Genomic DNA, 27,661 nt, shown 5'->3' on the forward strand with positions numbered 1-27,661 from the left:
TAACAAAATATTTATGTTCCAAGTGTCTTCAGTTAAGAGAATCAGTGACTTAAGCTACAAAAAAGCAAATTCTCCACACAATGCTTTCCACAACATGCCACAGAATTTTAAGTTTCTATGCAGTGTTCAGCTAGGTATGCTATACATTAGAAGGGGAGTGAGGAGAAAAAAATATTTATAAATATTTGAAGAGACATTTTGTTTGTATGAAGTGAGAAATACGGATTTTAATTTTCAGATAGTATCAAGACTGGAGAAGCCCAAAGCATGTGAATGACTTCAGAAGTAGGTCTACAATAGAAGAAGATATATCAATTGCTCTAAAAAATACTCTGTTATCCAGTGGGTCAGCTACACTAGATTTGAAGAATTAAGACTCAGGGGGTCATTGGCTCAGAAAAAAAGGGATGAAGAGAATACATTAAATGCACCTTTGAGAGCTAAACTCAGCCAAGTTGCCATGGAATCCAGAACCTATAAAGACTGCTAGGCCAAGACCCATTTCCTGTAGCAGAGGAAAGTCTGATCCTAGATCTTCAGCAAGCAATAGCAACAGAGGGTCCACTCCAGCAACTGGAGAAAAGCAGCACAAAAATAAAAATAAAAAATAATAAATAATAATACACTCAAATTAGAGATTACATCCTACACAGATTGGCAACTGCTTACCTACCTCCCACAGTCTGGATGGGCAAGTCTGCCTGCAAGACAACAAAGCTTGTGCCACCAAACACAGGTTCACGATATTGCTGTACTCAGCAGGAGCTGGTGTTTTCTGACCTGGCCTTTGTACTCAAAGGGAGTAAAGTGCATAAGATCAGAAGACAGTGCCTAAGAACCATGCCACTAAGCCTCACTCAAAGCCTTCTGTGTTAGACAGGGAAAACCTACAAGTGGATGGAGGGGTAGGGGAGAGAGAAAATTATACATTTTAAACCAAACCAAAGAGCATCCAGAAAGCTAGCTTCCTGGCAGTGCAGGCAGCCAATAAACCCCTCATGCAGGAGAGGTGCACAAGTGAAGCTTGGTCTGTTTTTTAACCCATCTCCCCCTTCTGGAAAGGAGGTGTAAAACCCACTGCCTGTACTGGCACAGGAGTCTTACATGGAAACTGAAATATTTCAATACAGTCAGAAGATTTTTAAAGTGTTCCTCAATATATTATTGCTTACTAAAAGTTCTATTCTTTATGTCTTCAGGCCATTGTCACAAATATATCAATTCTTCCTAGGAGGATCACCCCCTTCCAGTTATTTTATAAGGTGGGACACAACCCTCCTTTCGATAGCACTAAACAGGCAAATTCAAAACCAATAAATGTAAATAAATGAGGAGTCCGACTGTGGAACTAATTGCTATAGGAAGTCATTAACAAGATTCAAAAGAGATTGGACATTTATATGGATATCAAGACTATCCAAAAGGTATAATTAGTGATAATTTTGGAAGAGAGATTAAGCGTCATTCTGCACTTACACTTAGCTATTAGAGACCAGGATATGAGACACCACCAAGGTGTGACTATCCCACATCTTCATACTGCTGGGTTCATGCATCTTCATCTGAAACAGTGGTTCTCAATCTTTTGGGGGTCAGGATCCTTTTGTAAACCTTGATGGCCTGTCATGACCCAATAAATAGCTTTAGTATAAAAAAAATCTGGTTTACTAAGTATATTTTACCTATGATCTAATATATACATTAATCTAGTAAGTAGATAAGTACATCATGTAACCCAGGGGTTCTGAAACTGGGTGTCGGGCCCCCTCAGGGGGTCACGAGCTGTTAGCCTCCACCCCAAACCCTGCTTTGCCTTCAGGATTTAGAATGGTGTTAAATATATAAAAAAAAGTGGTTTTAATTTATAGGGGAGGGGGTCTCACTCAGAGGCTTGCTATATGAAAGGGGTCACCAGTACAGAAGTTTGAGAACCACTGAAGTAACCCAACAAGTACATTTAGGTGACCACTCGTTGAGGAAACCTGACCTGAAACATATGGTACTGGCCACTGTCAGAGAGAACACTGAACCAGATGAACCTCAGAGGCCTGATCCAATATGTAAATTCCTATATTACCTCTGTTCTCTTCCTTAAAAAAAAAATCTATGAACACACTAGTGACTTTTTTAATTCTACTTACAGCATATAGACAATTGCACTTGAAGAGGATAAATCCAGTTCCATATGTGCCTGCTATTGACATAAGCTGCAGAAAACCTGGAGAAATAGCTTTTCGGAGGTTATTTCTACGCCACATCTGAATGAAGGTTTCTCGCACATAGTATTACTGAACTAAACTGGTGCATAACTACACCATATCCTTTAATATTGTGCTATAAAGTCTGGTCTAGTAAGGCTTTCATACATTGGTTTTACCATTATTAGAATTAGCTTTACTAGTTTGGAACTCAAGGAGTTTGGGCAGTGACTACTTATCCACTCTGTTAAGTCTCTCCATATACACATATTTCAAGAAAAATAAATAGAGTTCTAGGCAGTTTACTGAAATATTTTAGTTGCTTACTATGTTTTGGGGTTTTTTAAAAAGCACTTGGCTAGACAGCCACTAGCTAATTTTAACTATTAAAAATAATTCTTCAAAATTACATGAATCAGATAACAGCTAATTAAGTTTAGGAACAAGCCATCAAAGGAGCAGATTTATTTAATTTCATCTGAACAAACCTTTTAATGAGCATGTGCCATTTAAAGAGTATGAAATAACTTCAAACAATTTAAGTCTCTCTACTAAGACACAAAACAAAGATTCTTGAGGGAAAACTGACATGAAACTCATAATTCATTAGGAATAAGAAGTTCTACACATTAAATACTGACAGAATAATAGTGCCCCAACTCCCTGAAGGTTTTACTGTACTCTTCAGAGAGGCTAGTGCTCAGGGACCTGAAGCAGAGTACAAAGATGCAGCCCAGCTGGCTATGCCACTCCAATGACCCTTCACTGCACTCAAGTGGTGAGGAGAACTGGGGGGCTAAGGTGGGAGGGAACAGGAAAACTTGAGAACAGACTAAGACCAGCTGCACTGCACATCCCATCCCTCAAAGAGAGTTTTTCTAGATGTTCTTTCTTCAGAAAAGTTTGTTTTAATTAACATTTAGAATAGAAAGTGCCAAGCACTAGCGCATAGTGAAACCAGAGGGCAAGCTAGCTGAGCCTTATAAAGGATAATCCACGTCTCCAACCTGTTAAAATTCTTTTAAGAAGTTAAAGAGGGGCGTGGGGGGGGGAAGCAAGAAACAAGTGGATAAAAATTATTTTGCCCTTCAAAAGGTTTCTAAATACAGTCCCACACAAGAGGCTAAAAAGGAATCTTATTAACTACAGAGTGACAAGTCCTGTTATAGTTTAAAACTGGTTAAAAGACAAGCAACAGAGTAGGAATAAACAGCCAAACTCTCACCATGGAAAGAAATTAATAATGGGGTACCCCAGAGGTGAGTATTAAGGCTGGTGTTCTCTGTATTAACAACCTGAAAAAGGATGAATAATGATGTGGCAAACTTTAACAGTTTTTTTTTTAATTGGTTTATTTCTTGTTTTTAAGTGTAAAAAAAAACAAAACAAAACCCTATAAAAAACCCCACCAAGATCAGATGTCTTTCCAGAACATCTGTTCTAGGAATTATTTTGGGGAAGTTCCATGGCCTGTGTTATATAGGAGGTCATGCTAGATAATCACAATGGTCCTTTCTAGCCTTGGAATCTATTACTCTAGTATGGATTGTAAAGATCTTCAAAAAGTCCCAGCAAAAACAACTCGTGAAGTTTGGCATCCACAAGGCCAAACTAGTAAAAACTGGAAGGAATAATTTCAGTTACTTGTACACTGTTATTGGTTCTGAGTTTAAGAAAGGGAGCTATTTATGTAGACAACTCAGTAGGCAGTAATGGTTACAGTAAATAAAGAGAAATATATATGCATAGACTCAAACTGACTGCAAAGATTACAAAGGGATCTCACAAAACTGGGCAACAAAGTGGCAGATGAAATTCAATGTTGATAAATGCAAAGTAATGCACATTGGAAAACAATCTCAACTATACATACAAAATTATAGTGTGTAACTTAGCTGTTACCACTCAAGAAAGTTATGTGGATAGTCCTTTGAAAAAAAGTCTGCTCAATATGCAGCAGCAGTCAAAAAAGCTAACAATGTTAGGAACCATTAGGAAAAGGATAGATCAGACAGAAAGTATCATAATGCCACTAAATAAATCCATGGCATGTCCACACCTAGAATACTTCATGCAGTTCTTGTCATCCCATCTCAAAAAAAGGATATATTAGATTTGGAAAAAGTACAGAGAAGGTGAACAAAAATTATTAGCGGCATTGAACAGTCTTCATATGAGGAGAGATTAAAAAGACTGCGACTGTTAATCTTAGAAATGAGAGAGACCTATAAAATCATGAATGGTATTGAGAAAGTGAATAGGGAAGTATTATTTATCCCTTTACATAACACAAAACCAGGGGTCACTCAATGAAATTAATAGGTACAGTAAAAGTTGTGTCCTCCAGCCCTGTACCAGCTGGAAAGCCCTATAAATGGCATTTATCATCTTCATAGAAAGTCTGATTTATAGTCCGGTCAATGGGAGCTGCGGGACCAGCACTTAGGCAGGGCGGGCGCAAAGCTGCCTAGCTGCGCCTCCGCCTAGGAACAGCAAGAACAGGTCACGGCTTGCTGGAAGCCGCCTGAGGTGAGTGCTTCCCAGATCCAGCAACCCGAAACCCCTCCCACACTCCAATTCCCTGCCCCGAGTCCCCTCCTACACCCAAACTCCAAGAGCCTGTGCCCCACACACCCTCCCATGCCCCAACCCCGCATCCAAACTCCCTCCCTCTTAGTTAACTGGAATTTTTCACTTACCAGAACCCCCATTCCCCAAACATACCAGATTAAAAAAAGTTTTTACTGTAGTAGATTTAACAAACGTAACACAGTCAACCTGTAGAACTTGTCAGGGGATGCTCTGAAGGGCAAAAGTATAATTGGGTTAAAAAAAGAATTAGATAAGTTCATGGAGGATAGGTCCATCAATGGCTATTAGCACAAAGTAGTCAGGGACATAACCCTGTGCTCTGGTTATCCCTAAATCTCTGACTGCCAGAAGCTGGAATTGGATGACAGGGGATGGATAACTCAAACTGCTTAGTTTTATTCATTTCCTCTGAAGCATCTGGCCCTGACCTGTCAGAAGACAGGATACTCAGCTAGATGGACCATTGGTCTGATCCAGTATGGTCATTCTTATGTAACGTATAATAAAATGCATTTACCAAGCACCTTTGACTACCTCACCTACTCTGCCCACTGACCCTTCTCCCAAGGATGATTCTAACATTCCACAATTCTCAAAAGCTTCAAACAGCTGTTCTGGTTGCATAAATAAGCCTTCCTGAAAAGCTGTTTTCTTCTTACTCTCCCTAAAAGTGAAATTTGCCCATTTAAGGCCTCAGGTCAGGTGGAAAATGTTCAGCTTAAGGTTTGATACTTCATGACTTTCTGTGGCTCTAAAAAGGAGCTTTATACACCTCCCATAATATTTGACTTTGTCTGTCAAAGAAAGCTAATAAGTGATTTTGTAAGTTTTAAAAATCTGTTATTTCCCCTTCAGTCCTGTACAGTCAGACCTCTGCATTTTAGGGTACTTGGCTTTATGGATAGAGATTAAAAATTTCATTGGAATCATTTTAAGACTAGTTTATTTCTACAGTAGTTAAACATTGTACATTAGTGGTTTTGTCAGCCTCATTCTTCAGGGCAAATCTGAAATTTTCCCTCCCACTGTATCGTTCTATTCAATTTAATGCAATAAAAAAGTTTACACATCCTCCTCTGAAGTATCCAGATTTAGCTTCTACTGCTAGAAAGAGGATCATAGCCTGGTATCTTCACAGTCAATATGGCAGCCCTTTTGTTCAATGCACCACTTTGTCACCAGAGGGTTTTTTTGTTTATTTTAACCACACACGTTAAAGTGTCCCCCAACCCCGGCAATATATTTAACAGAAAAGCCAACAAGAGAAAAATTGTGAGAACAAATGGATATAGGATTTGTTATGTAAGTGAACTCTACAAGCTTACGTGTCATTTAAAAAGGCTTTCTGCTGTATCATCTATCTTGAAAGTGCACAAAACAGATACAGTGCACAATAGACAAGACAGCTCCATTCTGCGGCCCAAACTTACTCTCAATCAAGACTAAACATATGTAGCTTATTACTAAGAAAATTTTCAAAAAGAAAATTTTAACTCAGGAAATAGGGAAAACACTTTCTAGGTATTTAAAAAGCGACACTGCAAGGCCCGAAATTTAAGCTAATAAATGTAAAAACAGAACTATGTTTTTTACTATTGCATGACTGCGAGTTTCGTTTAGATTTAAACATTTGTCTGTAGCATTTGTAATCCCAAACATCACAGCATAATGCTAGAGCATGGGAACTAAAAAGTGAAATGACTCCCCCTTTTCATTCCTTTTGGGAAATGCAATGTACAGGGTAGAAGCAGCATAAAGTATTGAAGAGTGTGCATTTTCAGTTTTAATCCCAGAAGGTACTTGTAATATAGTTAAGGACACAACTCTTCCAAGTTTTTTAACTCCTTCTCCAGTAAATATAAACAAATTCAGCTGAGCAAAGTGGTCTGTATTTCCAATTCAATTAAACCATAACTTCATTTATGTTTAGCATATGTAATAGGTTAAATGGTTAAACAATGTGCAAGCTGAACATGCAGCCACAACTCTGCCCTCCCTCCTCCACACTACCTGCTTTGTAACTGATGCCTGAAACTTAATGCCTATGTACACAGTACTTTCCGGATACAAAAACTAATTTCTTATTCTTCCATAAGTACACTAATTTCATTGGCACAATGGATATACTTTATACAAATGGATATACTTTAAACAAAATTTAAATCATAAAATTCTCTTCTCTATAACAATCATTTCGCCATCAGTTTTCTTTTGCAGACATACTTAATTAAAATTACTGTTTGAAGATATCTTGAGAAAGAAGTGTGCAGCCGTGGTCTTTTACCATTTCATATGCAGCCTGTTTGAATTTTTCATACAATTTATCCTCCACCTGACTAAAGCTTAAAATACTACTTCCACCAAAAAAAAAAAGTTTTTTTTTAAATATATGCAAAAAACTGAGTGATAATGTACAGATGTTACATCCTGCAAGTTGATCTCTAGTGGTGGACCCATATACCCAAGTGGAGCCAAAACAGTAAAGAGGACTCAGCACAGATAAGCTGACCCACACGGACAGACCTCCCCTATGCGATTAGGTCTTTACACTGCAAGTTCTTTTGGGCACAGATCCCATCCTCCTGTGTGCAGCTCCTAACACAAAAGGTAATGCACATGTTGTCTGGGACCTCTGAACACTATTGCAGTATAATAAGGACCAGCCAGGTTTTTACTAAGGACCTAGATGAAAGGTCCTGTTTTTATGGAGAGGACTTCCTCTTCCCTCCCCTCCCCCGCCTTTTTTTTTTGTTTTTTGGAGCATCTGCTGGAAGGACTGGGAGGACAGTCAACCTCCACGTATGTTCGTATACACACTCACCCACACATTTATAGCACTAGCCCTTGGTCCATCTGCCATTTGTTAAAGAGATTTTCAGACCCAAAAACGTCACATCCACCTCTTCCAGTCTAGAAGTCTAGTATCCTAGCAAATCAAATATCAATTCAACTGTATTTACTGAAGCTGATTGACTAAACTCATGTAAGTATTTTGCCAGCCAGAGATTGCCAAGAAAATCAGATTTCCACTCCACTCTTGTCAGAGAAACATTCTCTGTAAAGGACACTTGACCATGACAGTTATACAAAGGATTCTAGAAGTCTGAGTTGTGGCTGAAATAGAAAAGTAGAAACTATTTTCAACAGACATTTACAATAATCCACTTACTCTGTAAAAAGCCATATGCTGAAGCTGCATCCCTTTTCATTCTTACATCTGAGTGGTGGAGATAACAGAAGCTGTTGCCTAGGCAAGCGATTGGTGGAGTGACATGGCTGAGGTGGAAAAAACAGCTTGGATGGATGAAATGTGGAGAAATAAAGGAGGTGGATGTATTCCAGGAAAGGAGCAACAATGAAAACGTTGGTAAGGCTGAAGCACACGTTGCCCCCCCCTACCAAGGAACCCCAGGTGATGGGGCTTTGGCTTTGGCTTCAGCCTCAGCCCCAGAAAGTCTAACACCAGTTTTGGTGACCCCATTAAAATGGTTTTGCGACCCACAGTTTGAGAACCCCTGAAATAGAGGGATTTTATCCTTGCTGTAAATGAGGAGCTCAAGGCAATCTTAGAGTCACTGCCATAAATCCAAATATTTCAGTACCACAATGCACTCTCCCAACTTAGTCTTCCATGAGCCTACAATAAAACATCCATTAATTTCAACAGGGAAAAATTAGGGCCACAGTTATTGGTTTAGTTCCAGAAACCAGATTCAGAAATGCAGCCAGAGTTAGCTATAATTCCATCAAACTACCAATATTACCATTATTTCTAGCTCCCCAAATGGCTAGTAATGTTTATTAAAATAAAAGTCACCCTTTTGCCTTTCAAATGAAAACTTAAGTGATAAAATACCTAGCCTGATATTTTCACAAGGACATACTTTATGGCATTACAGAAATCACAGCTGCCACACTTAATTTTACATCTGTACATCAGAAAGCATCAGTTTAACATCTTCCACTGCCTTAAGAATTTGATCCCAACACGCTGAGATTTTTGCTTCAAAACAACAAAAACCATCTATACATAATACATCTAGTAGTTCTGGAACCAGCATTTCAGTCAGTGATGTAATATCTTACTCTCTGGCATAGGTTTGGGGGGAAAAGTCTCCTCACAATAAAATAAAAATACATACATTACCGCCAAGAGGTTGAATATGTGACTTCCAACTCTGGAAGTCAGCTGAACTAGATATTACAGAATGCTAGTCATGTAGCCCCATTTTACAGCCTGAGACATGGAGCAGAGTTTAAGCTTAAATTAAGTTCAAGGGCTAAAAAGAAGTCTGTGGCTTCTGTTCCCAACTCTGGCACATCTTTTAGAGTCCACCCCCTTCTCTTTAAGTGCCAGAAAATCATTCCTCAGTTTTCATCATCTTTTGTCTTACAGTAAGAATTTAAAACACAACAACGGAGATATTTAATAAAAACAAGTGCTATGTACTTCTTGAATGATATATTTTAGGGAAAAGTCTAGCATTTTTAAGGTGTAGGAATTAATTTTTCAGCGTTAATGCCTTATTTTTCAAAGCTCTTATCTGACTTGTCATAAGTGTCAAATTTCTGAATAGATTTGTGTCACAAGGGACTAAACGGTAGAGCACCCATTAATGGTTAAATCTTACCACTAATTCTGAGAAACAAGGTGGGTGAGGCAATATCTTTTATTAGTTCAGCAGTGTCCTGTCCAAATATTAAATAGGACTATCTAAAGCACAGTATTGATGGGGGAAGAAGGCACACATATGCAGCTGTCCAGATGTGCTCTGCCACAAGTACTGAGCAATACAGCAGGCCACTATTTTCAGATTTGTTTCTCTGAACAGCAGTTCTACCACTATACCTCCCAAATGCTCTCCATTCCAAGGAACAATGAGTCTCAGTTATATACGTGCCATAGAAGTCTGGTCTCTCCCTTTTGTTGTTGGAAGTTTACTTCAGAAACAAGGCTTTGTGAAACTAAGTTAAACAGAAAGCTTTAGGTATTTTACACAAAAAGAAATTAATCCAACATCATTTGAACCAATGTATGTAAGTATCCATGTGATCGTATTTTCATTCCTCTTCTCTCTTCCTTCATCCCGCCTTTTTAAACTTACCTCACTCAGGTCTTGCCTCAAATTGGACTGCAGCACAGAAACTGTCTTTTCCTATATATAGCACCTACTACAGTGGTGCTCTGATCCCAGTTAGGGCTTTGGGCACTAATATAATTCAAACAGATAATGTAAATAACTACCTGCAATATTGTGTTAGACTTGGACAGTTGGGCTAAGTCTTTGACAAACTTTGACAGGTGAATCATGCAGTTCTTATGAATCTAGACTCAAATCACACACTCCTAAATATATATAAAATCCCTGTTTTCACAAACGGCAGGAAGCAGTGTACAAAAGTGTGTAGTAGCACTTTAAAATTACTACAAGTTCTTATGAGGAAAAGTGTGCCGCTCCCCCCCCCAAAATATGTTATGAAGGTAGATTTACTTTTTGGAAGTGTTATGATATACGCATTATATGAAGGCAAACAATTCACTACAATGGCATACAAAGAACCTGTGGCTGAATTGGGCCATCCACATCTGTCATATGGAGTTATGGCCTATGGAGGCTACAGGACCCAGCTTCATTTAGTCTCAAGCAGACTTGCTGCTCAAACTGAGACAGAGCTGTACATGTTGTATCCCACAGTTCTCACTTGAAGCTCCCTATTTAGGATCAGGATGGATACAAACTGCTCCATTTTTATGCAGATTAGGGATAGTTCTTGAGCTCTGAAGTTGTCAACGCAGCAGACCTTTGGAGACCCATAATGCGATATATTATGGTTCCACATATCCAAAATTTTAAAAGTTTGAAGGTCAACAGAAAACTTGAAGGCAGAAAGTCATTGCACACTTCACAATCAAATTGGGAAATACAAAGTTTTAAAAGTATGACCTTTAAGGAAAAAAAAGCCACATCACTGAGGGATTGTGGAGGGGTGGGGAAAATATTGGCGATACATTACCTATCTTCCAGTCACTGGGTACAGAAGCTGATTTCAAGGACAGGTTACAAACCATAGTTAAATGTGAAATTGTGGAACTATTGAGTTCTTTCAGAACTTGAGCAAATGCCATCTGGTCCCAGTGACTTGTTGCTGTTAAATTTATCGATTAATTCCAAAACCTCCTCTAATGACACTTCAATCTGTGACAATTCCTCAGATTTGTCACCTACAAAGGATGGCTCAGGTTGGGAATCTCCCTAAAGCCCTCAGGCGTGAAGACTGAAGCAAAGAATTCATTTAGTTTCTCTGCAATGACTTTATCGTCTTTAAGTGCTCATTTTGTATATTGATTGTCCAGGGGCCCCACTGGTTGTTTAGCAGGCTTCCTGCTTCTCATGTACTTAAAACATTTTGTTATTACCTTTTGAGTTTTGGATAGCTGTTCTTCAAACTCCTTTCTGGCTTTTCTTATTACATTTTTACACTTAATTTGGCAGTGTTTATGCTCCTTTCTATTTACCTCACTAAGATTTGACTTCCACTTTTAAAAAGATGCCTTTTTCTCTCTCACTGCTTCTTTTACATGGTTGTTAATCCACAATAACTCTTTTTTAGTTCTTTTACTGTGTTTTTTTTAATTTGGGGTATACATTTAAATTGGGCCTCTATTATGGTATCTTTGAAAAGTGTCCATGCAGCTTGCAGGGATTTTGCTCTAGACACTGTACCTTTTAATTTCTGTTTAACTAACCATCATTTTTGCATAGTTCCCCTTTCTGAAATTAAATGCCACAATGTTGGGCTGCTGAGGTGTTCTTCTCACCACAGGAATGTTAAATGTTATATTATCGTCACTATTTCCAAGAGGTCCTGTTAGTTACCTCTTCGACCAGATCCTCCGCTCCACTCAGGACTAAATCGAGAATTGCCTCTCCCCTTCCGAGTTCTTGTATCAGCTGCTCGTAGAAGCAGTCATTTAAAGTATCAAGAAATTTTGTCTCTGCATTTCATCCTGAGGTGACATGTACCCAGTCAATATGGGGATAATTGAAATCCCCCACTATTATTGAGTTCTTTATTTTGATAGCCTCTCTAATCTCCCTTAGCATTTCATAGTAATGATCACTGTCCTGGTCAAGTGGTCAAGAATGTAACGGTAGGGATCTATTATCATTAGAGCATGGAATTACTATCCGTAGAGATTCTATGGAACATGTGGATTCATTTAAGATTTACTTCATTTGATTCTACATTTTTTTTCATATATATGTCACTTCCCCCACCCCCCGACGACCTGTTCTGCCCTTCCAATATATTTTGTACCTCGGAATGATTGTGTCCCATTGATTGTCCTCACTCCACCAGGTTTCTGTGATGCCTATTATATCAATATCCTCCTTTAACATGAGATACTCTACTTCACCCATATTATTTAGACTTCTAGCATTTGTGTACAAGCACTTTAAAAACTTGTCACTGCTTATTGTCTGCCCTTTTCTCATGTGTCAGGTTCTTTTTTTATGTGAATGTTTCTTGCCTGATCTGGCCCATACTTTATCCTCTTCCATCCTCTCCTCTTGACTGAAACCTAGAGAATCTCTATCAATGGACTCTCCTCTGTCCGATCCACGAGCTCCTCTGCAGCAATCGGCTTTCCCCCTTCTCTTAATTTAAAAACAGCTCTGCAACCTTTCTAAATATTAAGTGTCAGCAGTCTGGATCCACTTTAGTTTAGGTGGAGTCCATCCTTCCTGTACAGGCTCAACCTATCCCAAACGTTTCCCCGGTTCCTAACCCCCCTCTTCCCTACACCATGGTCTCATCCATGCACTGAGACTCTGAAGTTCTGCCTGCCTACCTAGCCTGGCACATGGAACTGGAAGCCTTTCTGACAATGCCACCACAGAGGTCCTGGATTTCAGTCCAGTCTCTTGTTTTCCTCTGGAGTGTCTCCAATTTGTCCACATCTTTCCTGAAATGTGGCACCCAGAACTGGACACATTACTCCATCTGAACCCTTATCAGCACAGAGTAGAATGAAAGAACTACTTTACATGGCTTGCTTAAAACACTCCTGCTAATACGTCCCAGAATGATGCTTGCCCCCTTTTTTGCGCACAAGTGTTACATCAGGAGTCCCCCCAAACTTCAGTTCCATTATGGGTAAGGGGGGCTTGACAGAACTGTGGTCGGAAGCCACAGTTGGAAGCATGGCTACGACCAGGGCAGAGAGCGCCTGGGTGGTGCCCCCAAATCATCAAAGATCTCCTGGTTAAGGCACTGTGGTCTCTTGCCCTACTTCCTATCTTTCCTAGGCAGTAAGATAGTTTGCTTTTGTGATCTTCATACTCTCTGAAAAACTGCCAACTCTCTCAAACTGCTTTTTCCCTTTAGATTTGCTTCCCATGGGATCTTACCTACCAACTACCTTAGCTTGCTAAAGTCTGCCTTATTGAAATCCATTATCTGTATTTTGCAGTTTTCCCTATCATTCCTTAGAATCATGAACGCTAGCATTTCATGATCACTTTCGCTCAAACTGCCCAGCACTTCAACTTCTCAACCAGTTCCTCCCTATTTGTCAAAATCAAATCTAAAATAGTTTCTCCCTTAGTTGCTTTCACCACCTTCTGAAATAAAAAAAAAAAACTTGTATCCAATGCATTCCAAGGACTTGTTGGATAATCTGTGCCCTGCTGTGTTATTTTCCTCAACAGATGTCTGGATAGTTGAAGTCCTCCATCACCACCAAGTCCTGTGCTTGTTGTCTAAATTGATACCCTAAATTTCGGAGCGAGGTAAATGTTTAAATAAATATTTTTTAAAAAGCCAGACATTCTTCAGAGAAAAGCTATTCTATATTATATCCTGCCCTCCCACTACATAAACTTTGAGAAACAATGCATGTCCTTCAAAAAACGTATTCACAGTGCTGTAGTGGATTTCTCCATGAACCCTCCCCGGCTCAGTTTGGCTCCAACATGTAAAACTCAATCAGTTCAGGAACAGCCTGATAACTGCTATGATACACAACCCTGCAATTGATATGAATAGTGGCAATGATGTTTTATCATTTTTTATAAAACTTTTTTGCAAAACTAGCATCTAGTATGTGTTTGCTGTTGCCAGTTAAGTAATATAGTATGATTAATTTTTGTACTCTTAGGCCCTGATCCTACAACTGGATCTGTACAAGCAGAACCCTCTGCTCACATGAAGCCCAAATGAAATCAAAGGATTGGGTGCAGGGATTTGCTTCCACAGATTCAGCTACAGAATCAGAGTCTTAAACAACTTGTTTGAATTATATGGCCAATATAAGGCAGTTCAGACCTAGAGTTTAGCAGGTTTAACAAAAAAGGCTTTATGAAACATAAAGCAAGTGTTGTTGCCATATAAAGCAGTTATTTCAGCAGTCACAGCTGTAGGGTCTTATCACTAGAGTAGCAGTTCCCAAAGTGAGGTCACTCCATCAGTAGATGGGGTCACAGCAATTCCATGTGTGAGGTCATGCAGTACGGATGACACCATTTTGTAAAGCAAAATGGCATCCTCCATGTTGCGTGACCTGTCATGTCTGGTGTGTGTGAGGTCATGGTGCATGGAGGACACCATTTTTAAATGGCGTCCTCCATGCTGTCTGAGATCATAGGAATCAATACATCTAAACATGGTGTCATGCAGGGAAAGTGTTTGGGAACTGCTGCATTAGGGCATAAGAACCATTCAGTAAAACTGATACGCCTGTTTCACTGTTTGATGCAAGATATGAACAGAGTTCATATGGTGAAAAATAAATTAGGTAAAAATTTAGTTTTAGTCATCCAACAAAAAGGGTTTGTTTGTTTTTTAAAAACGGAATTTTTAAGAGTATAATTTAATCTGATGATATCCTTTAACATCACATCTGAAAATGCTATTGATAAATTGACTATCTTAATGTAAATAAATACGTTTAGTAACAAGCCTGCCTGAGCCACATAACTCCCTCTTTAACAAATGAAAAAGTCAGAACCACCATGCTTTCATACTTCAGTCTTTCCCAATATAAAATAAACATATACACAGTTAAATTAAGAACTGAAGAATGACTAGATCTTTTTAATGTATACATTAAAATCTAGCTTTTCCACTATTTGTGCTGTTTTAGTACTTCATGCAACTTGTTTTCATTGTCCAGAATAGTCCATTTCACTTGATTCATAGTTGTTTTCCATCTTTTGGATTTTCTTGCATTAGGGTAATGCCAGAATATTTGATTTGAATACTGTAGATCTTCTTTTAAAAAAATTAGGCTATCCACTGAAAAGTAGACACACACACTTCTTATTTGGGTTTATGCTTGATAAATTTGCCTTTAATTTAAACCCACCCTCAAAACTTATTTTTCTGATAAATTTGACATTCAGGCTCCCTCTAACAAAGTTTTAGAATTAATAAAAACTCACTGGCTTTAAATTTAATAGAATTTTATATATTTAAAAAAATATGGACTGCATCAATGATCTGGGGAAAGGAGTAAACAGTGAGGTGGCAAAATCTGCACATGATACAAAATTACTCAAGATAATGAAGTTCAAAGCAGACTGAGGACATACAAAGGAATCACACAAAATTGGGTAACTGGGCAACAAAATGGCAGATGATAAATGTTGATAAATGCAAAGTAATGCACACTGGAAATCTTAATTCCAACTATACCTACAAAATGATAACAATGTAGAGCCGCATGAGGAAAGATTAAAAACACTGGGACTGTTCATCTTTGAAAAGAGAGGACTAATGGGAGATCTGATACAGTTCTATAGAATTATGAATGATGTGGAGAGTGAATAAGAAAGTGTTATTTAACCCTTCACATAACACAAGAACTAGGGGTCACATGATGAAATTAATGAGCAGTAGGTTAAAAAAAACCACAACTAACCGAAGTACTTCTTCACACAATGTACAGTCAACCTGTGGAATGCCTTGTGAAGGCCTAACGTATAACTGGGTTCAAGGAAGAACTAGATAAGTTCATGTAGGCTATAACGTACGATGGTCAGCGATACAACCCCATGCTCTGGCTGTTCCTAATGTCTGACTGCCGGAAGCAGGGAGTGGATGACAGGGAATGGATCGCTTGAAATTGCCCTGTTCTGTTCATTCCCTCTCAAGTGCTTGGTATTGACTGCTGTCACAAGACAGGACACTGAGCTAGATCAATCATTTGTCTGACCCAGTGTGGCCACTCTTCTAGTCTTATGCAATATTTTGTTTCTTTAATAATATAAATGTATGAAAGAATACTGAATAAACACTGACACCTAAGATGTTAACCACATAAGCCTCAAGACATGTCCAAAAAGAAGCTGTCAGCACAAATCACTGCTTCTCAGGTATGTATCCACTTTACTAATACTGTCCACTTATCCACTAATATCAACTGCTACAGATATGCAGTATCAGAAACTACATAATCAGCTAGCATAACATTATTTTTGCGGTGTCCTCATATAAATAACTTTTTTTTTCTCCCCATAGCTAGCACAGACTATCTTGTATCAAACGACTCCTAACAACAACATATGCACCCCTGTTTTACAATACTATATATACATACATACACACACATACATATATATACACACACATACATACACACACACACAGAGTCATTTACTGCCTCTTTAGGTGCTCTGATGTTAAACTGTTTCCTTCAGCTGGATAAACAGAAATGTTCTTGGCCACACTGTAAAGATGCTACAAGTGTGCCTGTGAACATGTAGAAGCTAGATATTAAATAGGAGGGAGGCAGTGTAGATTTTATCCAGCAAACACTGGATAAAATCTATTGTCATAAAAAGAAAAGAGTATGATAAAGACTTCTAAAAAGATAATGTTTTAGATACTAAAAGTTTTTTTCCATAGAAACATAAGAAAATTCAAGTTAAACATTTAAAAACTATAATTCAGATTCCTTAACAGAGAAATTTTGAACTTATTATAAACTCATGCCCAAACAGAAGAATTCTTCTATGTTTTAAGTGTTCTCATCACTTCCCTCAAACATGCAAAGAACAACTGTGTGTGTTAGTCTAAAAAAAAAAAAAAAAAAAAAAAAGAAAATATAAACCCACGATCACCTACCTCTAACATGGTCTGACAAGAGATTTATCTTACTATTAAAAAAAAACTCAAAGCAAAAACAAAAAACAGATTCCTAAAATACAATTCTAAGTGGCATCATAGAATTTATTGCAGGAATAAAAATCAAGGTTGGAAAGTTTTAAATACATGTTTCTAAAGGGAATAATCTATCAAACCACAGGAGGTGACCAGAACTGCCATCATCATTGCTGTTAACACAAAGGAATGTGTTTTGGGGGGTGGGAGGCAAAAACCCAACAATGGCTACCAGACTCCAGAGGAATTCTTGGGATGGAGAAGGGGAGAAGGAAGGAAATTATCCCACACAAAACACAATTTTGGTTTAAAAAATTAAGTAGTAATGTTACTATGACGACGACATTTAATTACTACATTAAGCTTTCCAATCACATCAACTAAATTTCCCACAAGTTCTGACATACAAACTGGATTTCTAAAACGTAATGTAGAAAAAATGAAAGCACTATTCATAATACAGTACTTCTCCCTTCCTATCCAAATGATAATACTTTGCAAAAAAACTTGCATTCAAAGAGAAGAAAAGTAGAATATTGGAACTCAATATAGTTTTTGAAGCTTGTAGGAAGTGAGCTATATTATATTAAATATTTAAAATATGGGGTGTTACAGGTTGGGCTAGACAGACTGCTGGGTTTTCTGCAACTGAGGCCTATGGAGCAACCCGTCTGTATTCTAACAAAATTTTGTAAAAGTTTACCACCATATAGCTCATCTAGTCATCACTGAGCCAAGTATTAACAAAATAATTATAGCCAGATATTTTATGTTTATGTCTCATACACAGAATGCACTTATATAGTCTAGTGAAAACTGAAGTTGAGTAGAAGTTTGTATTTCACAACACAGAGAACAGAAAAAAACAATTTAGACAAAAAGTATGGATGAATGTTTCCTAGAGATCTGATATAAAGTAGCAGCAATCCTATTTTAAAAGTCATTAGAGCAACATAGTCATTTTAAAAAGACTATTTTTTATTTTAAAAAATCAGATTTAAGGTACTGTAAATTGCTGTTATCTGCCTACACTTTGCCCCATGCACATGTCCTCCTCATAAGCAAATCTTGAAGTTACATTCCAATTCAAAAATAGGATATACAAGGATAAACATTAAGAATCCAATTCACAGCACATACACACAAAGTATAATTAAAACATCTTCAAAATATTTTACTTACCAAACACTCAAAGATTCTGCTCAAAGCTATTTTTATAAGATTAATCACATTTTAAAGCTGCAAAACACAAAAATTCAGGGCAATGTAACAGTGAAGCCTGCAACAGCTCACACAAGCTAATTTTAATGTAAGCACGGTGGACCAGAAAATAGATTGACCAGCTGGCTAAACTCATCCTGAGGCCTACAACTCAGCATGCACATTTAATATATCAAACCAAAACAGTATCTGTTCTGATTTCCCATGGACAGTTCAGACTCCTCTCCATCAGATGACCTAAAAGTAGTTACTATTATAAAGCACTCTATTTTGCAAAGAGCTATTTATTGGAACAGTTAGGAAAGATATGTTATGATGTACATAAAAAGAAGGGGTTTTTTTAGAACTCAGTCAAGGTTTAAAAAAAAAGATGTGATACTAAAATATAAGGCCACCTCCAGCAAAGCTCCTCCTAATCTTCAAGTTACCTTTTTAGAGTGTGCAAAGTTTCCAGTACAATTTTATTTAACCTTTAAAGATCTCCTCTCCCAGGCAACTGAGTTTTGCTGGTCACTTGGGTGATTGCAGAGAACGAATTTCACTGCACTTAAAAAACCTCACAGTTTAGGAAAAAAAGGTACAGCCAATGTGAGTTTGTCATAATAACAATCTTACACTTACATCACATCTTCTATCCCAATGGATCTTGAAATGCTTTAAGCTATACATACATGAGAATTAGCTTACCAACCACAAAGGCACTTGTTATAAAAAACATTTTGGAATGAACAGCAAAAAGACTTATACTGACATTGTTGAAGATGTGTAGCTAAATTAACACAACTTGGTTCCTTCACATATGCCTGAACTGCTAAAAGAGTAATTATTTAGCTCTTAAAATATTTCAGGTTGTATATTTTATGACATAATACAAAATCAGGTGTTAAGAGCTAGTGTTTACATGAACACTGAAGAAATTAATCCTTGCAAAATTCATATACAAACATATATACACATTTATATACGAGCCAGAGAATTCTTTGCCTACAGGAGTAGCTTTATCTTATAACCTATAACAATGGAATACATAAAACCTAATTTTAATCTAGGCAGCAATTATTGATGTTACTACATTTTTATTCTGCCAAAACCAAGTTTTTCTCCTCTCCAACTATAAAACAAATATAAACAGCTGAAAGGGTGGCAGGGAACGAACATTTATTCTGAGCCTGCGTTACCTGACACCAAATACAAATATTAAAAATTGTTAATAGAAACAAGAGGTTATCATGTTAAATACAACTCCATTACACATATTGTCGACAATTTACAGCCATGAGTGAGGAATCACACCTCCCCAAGCAAGTTGTGCTCAGTGGTTTTCTGTTACTGTATATACTAACACAGGTACTACATGATCTCCCCCACTTCCACATAAGCACTAAGCCATCCTTCAGTGTACATATATACACACACACACACACTCCCACCCCCTATCCTATATATCAATACTGCACAAGTCCCTCCTTCCCCTCTCACATTTGAGACAGTATGGGTACTGAGCACCCCTCCCTCCATAAAGAGAATAGGGCCCTTCTGACCAGCCCTTTCGGCCAGCACTTGTATGCTCTACCCAAGGAAGCTCCACTAAGGCAGAGGGACTAAGAAAGTGTCTTGCTACCCTGACCTTGCTGCCCATCAGCCAATACCCAAGCCCTTGTGCCCACAAAACCATCTGAGTGGCCACTCCCGCAGCTGATCCCCCAAATCCCACAGCCAGTACCTGTGCCCAGACCCACTGCCTGCCTGCTCCCCCTGTCCCACCCACAGCTGGTAGCTGTGCTGACCCCTCTGCCCCCCACACACAGCTGGTACCTATGCCTAGCCCCTTTGCCTGTGCCCACATCAGTATCACACACACGGCCAGCTAACTGTGCAGGCCTGGCTAACTGCATCCAGCCCCCCGCAGTACCTGTGCCCAGCGCAGCAAGTTACTCCATACATGGCCAGTGTCTGTGCCCTGCCCCTTCCCCCCCAACCCTGACTTGTGCCTGTCCCTGCAGCCCATGCCCCCAACCCCACAGCTTACTCGCTCCCCTGCCCACCTAGGGACCTGTACCAGCACTTCACACACACACACCTCCCCCCAGACCCATGCCCAGCACCAGCTCTTCCCCCCCACCCAGACCCATGCCCAGCCCCACAGCACGTCCCCCGCCCCCCAGGAACCTGTGCCCAGCCCCGCAGCTCACCCCCCCACCCCCACGGGACCTGTGCCCTGCCCCACAGCTCACCCTCCACATACTGTCATCACTCAGGAACCTGTGCCCAGTCCCACAGCTCACCCCCCCCCCCCACCGCCGCCACCCAGGAACCTGTGCCCAGTCCCGCAGCTCGCTCACCGCCACCCAGGAACCTGTGTCCAGCCCCGCAGCTCGCCCCCCCGACCGTCACCACCCAGAAACCTGTGCCCAGTCCCGCAGCTCGCTCACCCCCCCACACACACACCCAGGAACCTGTGCCCAGCCCCACAGCTCACCCCCCCCCCCACACACACCCAGGAACCTGTGCCCGGCCCCACAGCTCACCCCCCCACACACACCCAGGAACCTGTGCCCGGCCCCACAGCTCACCCCCACACACACACACACCCAGGAACCTGTGCCCGGCCCCACAGCTCACCCCCACACACACACACACCCAGGAACCTGTGCCCGGCCCCACAGCTCACCCCCCCCACACACACACCCAGGAACCTGTGCCCGGCCCCACAGCTCACCCCTCCAACCGTCGCCATCCAGGGACCTGTGCCGGGTCCACAGCTCTCACACACACACACCCGCCACTTACGGACCCGTGGCCGGCCCCGCAGCTCGCCCCCCCCACCACCCCCAAGGGACCCGTGGCCGGCCCCGCAGCTCGCCCCCCCCCACCGCCCAGGGACCCGTGGCCGGCCCCGCAGCTCGCCCCCCCCCCACCGCCCAGGGACCCGTGGCCGGCCCCGCAGCTCGCCCCCCCCCCACCCCCACGGGACCCGTGGCCGGCCCCGCAGCTCGCCCCCCCCCCCCCCCCCCGGGACCCGTGGCCGGCCCCGCAGCTCGCCCCCCCCCCCACCCCCACGGGACCCGTGGCCGGCCCCGCAGCTCGCCCCCCCCCACCCCCAAGGGACCCGTGGCCGGCCCCGCAGCTCGCCCCCCCCCCACCCCCCAGGGACCCGTGGCCGGCCCCGCAGCTCGCCCCCCCCCCACCCCCACGGGACCCGTGGCCGGCCCCGCAGCTCGCCCCCCCCCCACCCCCACGGGACCCGTGGCCGGCCCCGCAGCTCGCCCCCCCCCCCCCCCCCCCGGGACCCGGGGCCGGCCCCGCAGCTCGCCCCCCCCCACCCCCAAGGGACCCGTGGCCGGCCCCGCAGCTCGCCCCCACCCCCACCCCCAAGGGACCTGTGCCCGGCCCCGCAGCTGCCCCTCGCGCAAGTTACCTGCGCCCGGCACCTCTTCCCACCACAGCTGTGACCCCCCCCAACCCGCGGCATCTGTACAGGGCCTCCGCTGTCCTTGGCTCCACTGCCTCCCCGGCTGATACCGACCCCTATCCCGCCGCTCTCGCTCCCGGACTCACACTCCCTCCCTCCCCGTGCCCGGCCCCGCTGCTCCCACCAGGTACCTGCCCTCCAAGGCCAGCCCGGGCCGCCTCCCTCAGTATATGTGAACAACGCTCCTCAATGGCAATTGAACAAAACACAGCGAGCTCCGCCCCCTCCAGCCACGAGCCTCCCATTGGCCGGGTCTGCAAGCCGCTGACCTCTCACCCCCGCCGCCATAGGGCCGCACTACACACTCACCCCGCCCACAGGGGACGGACTAGCCACAGGAGCGCTTCTACAGCAGCGATGCCCCATTCAATGGCCCCTTCCGGACTACAACTCCCAGAAGGCATAGCGGCCCCACGGCGCCATATACAGTACACGTGCGCATGCGCTTATGCAAGGTGCTGGGAGGCGTCTGTTAAGGAAGTATTGCTCTGTTAAGGATCGCGTGCCCTGGCTGAACACGGAAAAGAACAGCCTCTCCCGAGCCTTTGCTCCTCTCGCATGTGTATTGATTCATAAGCCTGAGAATACCTGTGGACGCGTTACATCGGTGAACGCATGCGCAGGGGTTACAATGGGGTAGTGATGTGATCCTTGCTGGGAAATGGGCATGCGCGCTTCGGGGGTGGGGGGAGGTGAGGGGCGATGCCTGTCCTACCGCCGCCCTCAGTACTTCGAGGGGTCGCGGCGGCCATGGCCGTGCTGGCGCCTCAGAGATGGGGAGGGGTTGAGAGACCCCACCACAGAGCCTGTGGGCACAGACAGCTGGGGAAGGGCACCTGAGAGATACACGCACCCAGTGCCAGGCCTCAGAGGGGCTGGCGATGCTGGGAGAGGGGGGTTGAGACAGGCGCACACCCAGTGCCAGGCCTCAGAGGGGCTGGCGATGCCGGGTGAGGGGAGTTGAGACAGGCAAACACCCAGTGCCAGGCCTCAGAGGGGCTGGCGATGCTGGGAGAGGGGAGTTGAGACAGGCAAACACCCAGTGCCAGGCCTCAGAGGGGCTGGCGATGCCGGGAGAGGGGGGTTGAGACAGGCGCACACCCAGTGCCAGGCCTCAGAGGGGCTGGCGATGCTGGGAGAGGGGGGTTGAGACAGGCGCACACCCAGTGCCAGGACTCGGGCTGGCGATGCTGGGAGAGGGGGGTTGAGACAGGCGCACACCCAGTGCCATTGGCCTCAGAGGGGCTGGCGATGCTGGGAGAGGGGGGTTGAGACAGGCGCACACCCAGTGCCACTGCCCTCAGAGGGGCTGGCGATGCTGGGAGAGGGGGGTTGAGACAGGTGCACACCCAGTGCCAGGCCTCAGAGGGGCTGGCGATGCTGGGAAAGGGGGGTTGAGACAGGCAAACACCCAGTGCCAGGCCTCAAAGGGGCTGGCGATGCTGGGAGACGGGGGTTGAGACAGGCAAACACCCAGTGCCAGGACTCGGGCTGGCGATGCTGGGAGAGGGAGGTTGAGACAGGCGCACACCCAGTGCCAGTGGCATCAGAGGGGCTGGCGATGCTGGGAGAGGGGGGTTGAGACAGGCGCACACCCAGTGCCAGTGGCATCAGAGGGGCTGGCGATGCTGGGAGAGGGGGGTTGAGACAGGCGCACACCCAGTGCCAGTGGCATCAGAGGGGCTGGCGATGCTGGATGAGGTGGGTTGAGACATGCGCACAGCCAGCGCGTTAGCAAGGCTTGCAATGCTGGGGAGAAGTATTGAGGGATTCTCTTCATCCTTCCCTGCAACTCTAAGAGGCTGAGATGCAGATCCAGGCCCATTATAGATGGTGCAAGGTACCTTGCTGGCAGCAAGGTCCAATGCCATCTTCATAGAGAGCAGCCTTCTGTCCCTTCTAAAGTACAGTAAAGTCCCAGCCAATCCTCAGGAAACATTTCCAGCTCCTCCAGTGTCAGAGCTCCCATTTTTGAGGGTTTAGCCAAGAACTGCTTCCACTACAGCTGGACTTCACCCACATGCACTTCAGGCAAGGTCACACGCTTGAGACAGTCCTGGTATTGTGGGTAGAAGATCTATCTGTGGCTAGCGGGAGGATTTCATTCTCCAGGGTCCATCTGTAGCAGTTGATATTGACCGTGGTCTGTGACTTGACATCTCACCTCAGAAATGTAGCAGAGGTTGACAGGAAAAACTGAAAGTCTCCATTCTTTTCTTTAAGGAAGCCCACACAGATAGATGAAAAACACTAGTCTCCATGGGAACCATTGGGGGAAATTGTGAGTCACTGACCTCAAATGGCAGCAATATGCAGACTGGATGACACTGAGATTCTCCCCTCATTACAAGATTTTTTTTAAAAAAAAACTTTTAACATTCTTGATATAGTCTCTATAACTGTAATTTAACTTGACTTCCTGAATAGATGTGCACACTTACTCTGTGCTGTGTTGCACTGTTCTCTGGTTGTTGTATCCCACAGTTCCCAACCCTCTGGTTTCCAGGAAAACCTTAGGGGAGCCCAGGTGAATTGTGGGAGAAGGCATCAAATGCTTCTGGAAAACTCCCATTGTTCCACACCCCCATTTTCTAGTCTCTCTCAAAATGGAGGCCAGGATTGACTGGTTTTGTTTCTTACTATAGAAGAAAGGCTTCTGTTGGAGTGTTTGAAAAGCAGTTCCGAGGCAGCTACAATAGGAAGAGGAGGGTGTTTGTTTGGACAGCACTAAGATTGAGAGCCCAACAGGGCTATTTCCACCTTCCAATGCTTGTAGATATAATATAATGTTACGACACTACCTTCCTCCCAATCTTTTCTATGTATTGATTGTATCTAACGACATTGTAGATTTGTGATGCATCATGAGACTGCAGTGGCCCACGGCCAAATCTAACAGATTCCGATGCAGAATCAGGGCCCAAAATCATCACTGTATTTGTCCGTAGGAAACCCCTGTTTCATAGTGTTTGTTTTTCATGCTTTTAATTCTAGCACTAGCATATGCCCAAATCTGAATTCATTTACCCGCCAGTGCTATTTCAGTATTTCCTTTGTCAGGTTTTGCTTTTCTTCTTTGCAAGCCCTATGACACCCATTTGTTTAATTTATCCCCTGTATTTTTCATGTCCATGTTGGCATTAAAGCCTTCCCAAACAATTCTGTCAGGACACCCTCCCCATACCCTCACAATGTAATAAGTTATCTTTGAAAGAAATGACCTCTTAGTACTATCTCTTCAGGCACTAGTTTACTTCCAAAGTTTTCTGAAAAGATTACCTACAGTACACAGGTCTCTCCTTCAGCTCCTAATGCTGGTCCTTGAAATAGTTTTTGGTTGTATTCATCTTGCTTCTGGCCTTATCCATTCTAAACACATGAAAAATTGTATTCCATCTGTTTTCATGATCCTGTCCATGACCTTGTTTGGCAGTGATAGAGCCATATCCTGCAATCACTTTTGTACATAGAACTCCCATTGAAGACAACTGTTCCCTGAGGCACTTCACTACTAACCCTTTTCCACACTCAGAATTGGCCATTTAGTTATACATGTAATCAGTTTTTAACAATTTATAATTTTACCTTTTGTGCCATAGTTACCACTTTTCCTTAGTAGATTCTTCTTGTGAGGGACTTTACCAAAAGGCTTTTGACAAAGTCTCTAATCAAATTATATCCTAGGGTTCTCGCTTACCTATTAGTTTAACTTTTTCAAAGCATCCTAACAAACTTGAGGGACATTATGTATCCTTAGTGCTGCCACTCTGCTTCATTCCTATCATGTTATAGCGAACAAAAGTCTTTGCAGTAATGATTTTTTCAACTCTTTTTTCCAGGTACTGTAGTAAGGTTCATCATCTGTACCTCTTAGAGCTTCTGTCTCCTTCCCTCCTTTAACTCTCACAAGTCCTTACCTTCATTTGCTCCCGCTCTCTCTGCTGACATCTTTCTGCAGCTCTCCCTGTCTCTTTCCCCTGTCACAGGTAGGAAAGGCTTCCAGTCTATTTTTTGTTACCTCTGATGGGCCCATTCTTCTCTGTCTAGCACATGAGCAGGTGGAGATCTGAGCTATGAGCAAGTAATTGTACCAGGTGACACACTCCTCCAATCTCCTAATGGCTTCCTATTCTATTTGATGTGAGGCACCAACAGTGACAAGCTGTGTGGAAGCTGCCTAAGTAGCATAGGCACTGACTTTTACTTTTCCTCAGGGGTGCACCACCCCCACTTCGCCCTTGCTCTACCTCTTCCTGCCCCCACTCTGCCCGTCCCACACCTGTGCAAACAAGAGAGAAGCAGTAAAGTGAATGAAATGCCATATTTATCCACAGTGAAGAATTATGTTAAATTTCAGGTGTGCATTTTGCATTAACTAAAACATATTTTGCACCATATAATCATGCAGTAATCACATTTTAAAGAATTTAGTCATTAACTTTATTAATCCAAAAGCAGCAGGGTATATGCATAACTGCTCCACACTGTTTTTTCTGTATCTGAAGATCTGAGAGGGTAATACAGGTAAGCAGTCTAGAATTTTGCTAGCAAATTTCAGTTAATTACATGAAATCATAATATTCCTCTTCCTGCCGGAATTATTAGTCATTCATCTGTCCCCCTGTAAAATACTTATGATACAAGTGGGGCCTCTGTTTTCAGAGACCAATGAAATTTATGAAGCCGTCAGAAAGATTCCAGATGCAATAAAACCCTAGCTGATCCTCTTTGTATCAGGGACAGTTTGAAACCCGCCTTAGCCAGCAAGCAATCATCCTGGATGCCATCTCCTAGCCCACGAAGCCCAAGGCTAGATTTAGGGGCAGGTGACCCAGGCAATCACTTGGCGTGCCGAGTTTGGGGGGCACCAAGCTCAGGGAGCTCTTTTTGTTGTTAGCGACAAAAGGGAAAAAATGTTGGAGGTAAAATGTTTCAGGTATTGATGTTAGTACATTTCAGTTATTCTTAAAATTAAAAAAAAAGTGTCTATAAGCTTAGAGGGAAAAAAAGATTTACAGATCCTAGTGTACAAATGTATCATCTTATATGACGGGTAAATCATGCATCAAAGTTGTGAAATGGGCTACACATGCAATAAAAATTAAGGTATTCAAAAGTTTAGCCAAAGGTGGGGGCAGGGGACTGAAAATGCTCTTTTTGTGTGGCACCATTTGGTTTAGGGCCAGATCTAATAGAATCTTTTTGGTGATGGGTGAAGAAAGAAACCAAACTGGCTCTGTAGTCCTACTTAGAGCAGGAGTTGCAATATTTTTTAAGAGTCCCAAACCATCCCTCATATTCTAGTGCGATATGGGAGTAGGAATTTTTAGCATGGCCTAGTTTGTCAAACTGGCTTTTCACACTTCCCCACCCAAGTCTATTTGTTTGGCAATCCTACAGCTAAATGTCTGGATTCTGATGGTATGGGGAAGTCCTGACCTAACTGTTTGTCTTTTGGTGAATTCTAAAGCTAGTTTAGCTCTGACTGTTCTAACAGATTAAGGTTTGCTTGTCTGTAAACTGCTTTCCCTTACTGTCTGTTCTTTGGGGGAGGTGTAGTGAGTAAGATAAGCAATAAGAATGCTAAAAAAAAGAATCTGAAACTGAGAAACAAGGCAGTTTGCAAAGGTCATCTAAATGTAAAGAAGAAACGTGGGACCAAAATTTTGCCCTGAAAAGATATCAAGTGCAGATGCCTTGTGTGTGCAGGCAGAATTTAACTAGAATAATTTTGATCCTAGAGAATCTGGAAGGATGTAGAAAGATGAATTTGTTGCAAGCAACTCTGTTTTTGGAGACGCCTTTGGCAGTTTCTGAGGGGGGTATATGACATGAATCATAGGTAAATAAACTTAGGTACAACTACCCAGGGTATGCTTTCCCAAAACATCACATTGACTTTTTTCACCACTATCTAAGATTCAATTATGTCAAACTACCACCAGTCATTTCTCCCCTTGATGATTTTTATTAGCTAAAATATTTTTTTAAATGAAACCATATTTTCCAACTT

At 42.5% G+C, this 27,661-nt stretch overlaps 1 protein-coding gene across 6 annotated transcripts in view; it reads right to left on the reverse strand.

Annotated features, from left to right (window-relative positions):
• The window catches only part of FAM53A (family with sequence similarity 53 member A), a 104,082-nt gene extending 82,105 nt beyond the window's left edge, over positions 1 to 21,977 (reverse strand). For 4 of the 6 annotated variants that reach the window (XM_030563759.1, XM_030563760.1, XM_030563755.1 and 1 more), the window contains exon 1: positions 21,780 to 21,860. The gene's annotated coding sequence lies outside the window, so the exon portion shown is untranslated. Of the gene's footprint in view, positions 1 to 1,476; positions 1,647 to 21,779; positions 21,861 to 21,957 lie in introns of those variants that run through there. The other 2 variants (XM_030563758.1, XM_030563756.1) reach the window with 2 other exon arrangements.
• Between the last annotated feature and the right edge of the window lie 5,684 nt (positions 21,978 to 27,661).

This window comes from Gopherus evgoodei, chromosome 5, assembly GCF_007399415.2.
Source record: "Gopherus evgoodei ecotype Sinaloan lineage chromosome 5, rGopEvg1_v1.p, whole genome shotgun sequence".
Classification (NCBI taxonomy): domain Eukaryota; kingdom Metazoa; phylum Chordata; order Testudines; family Testudinidae; genus Gopherus; species Gopherus evgoodei.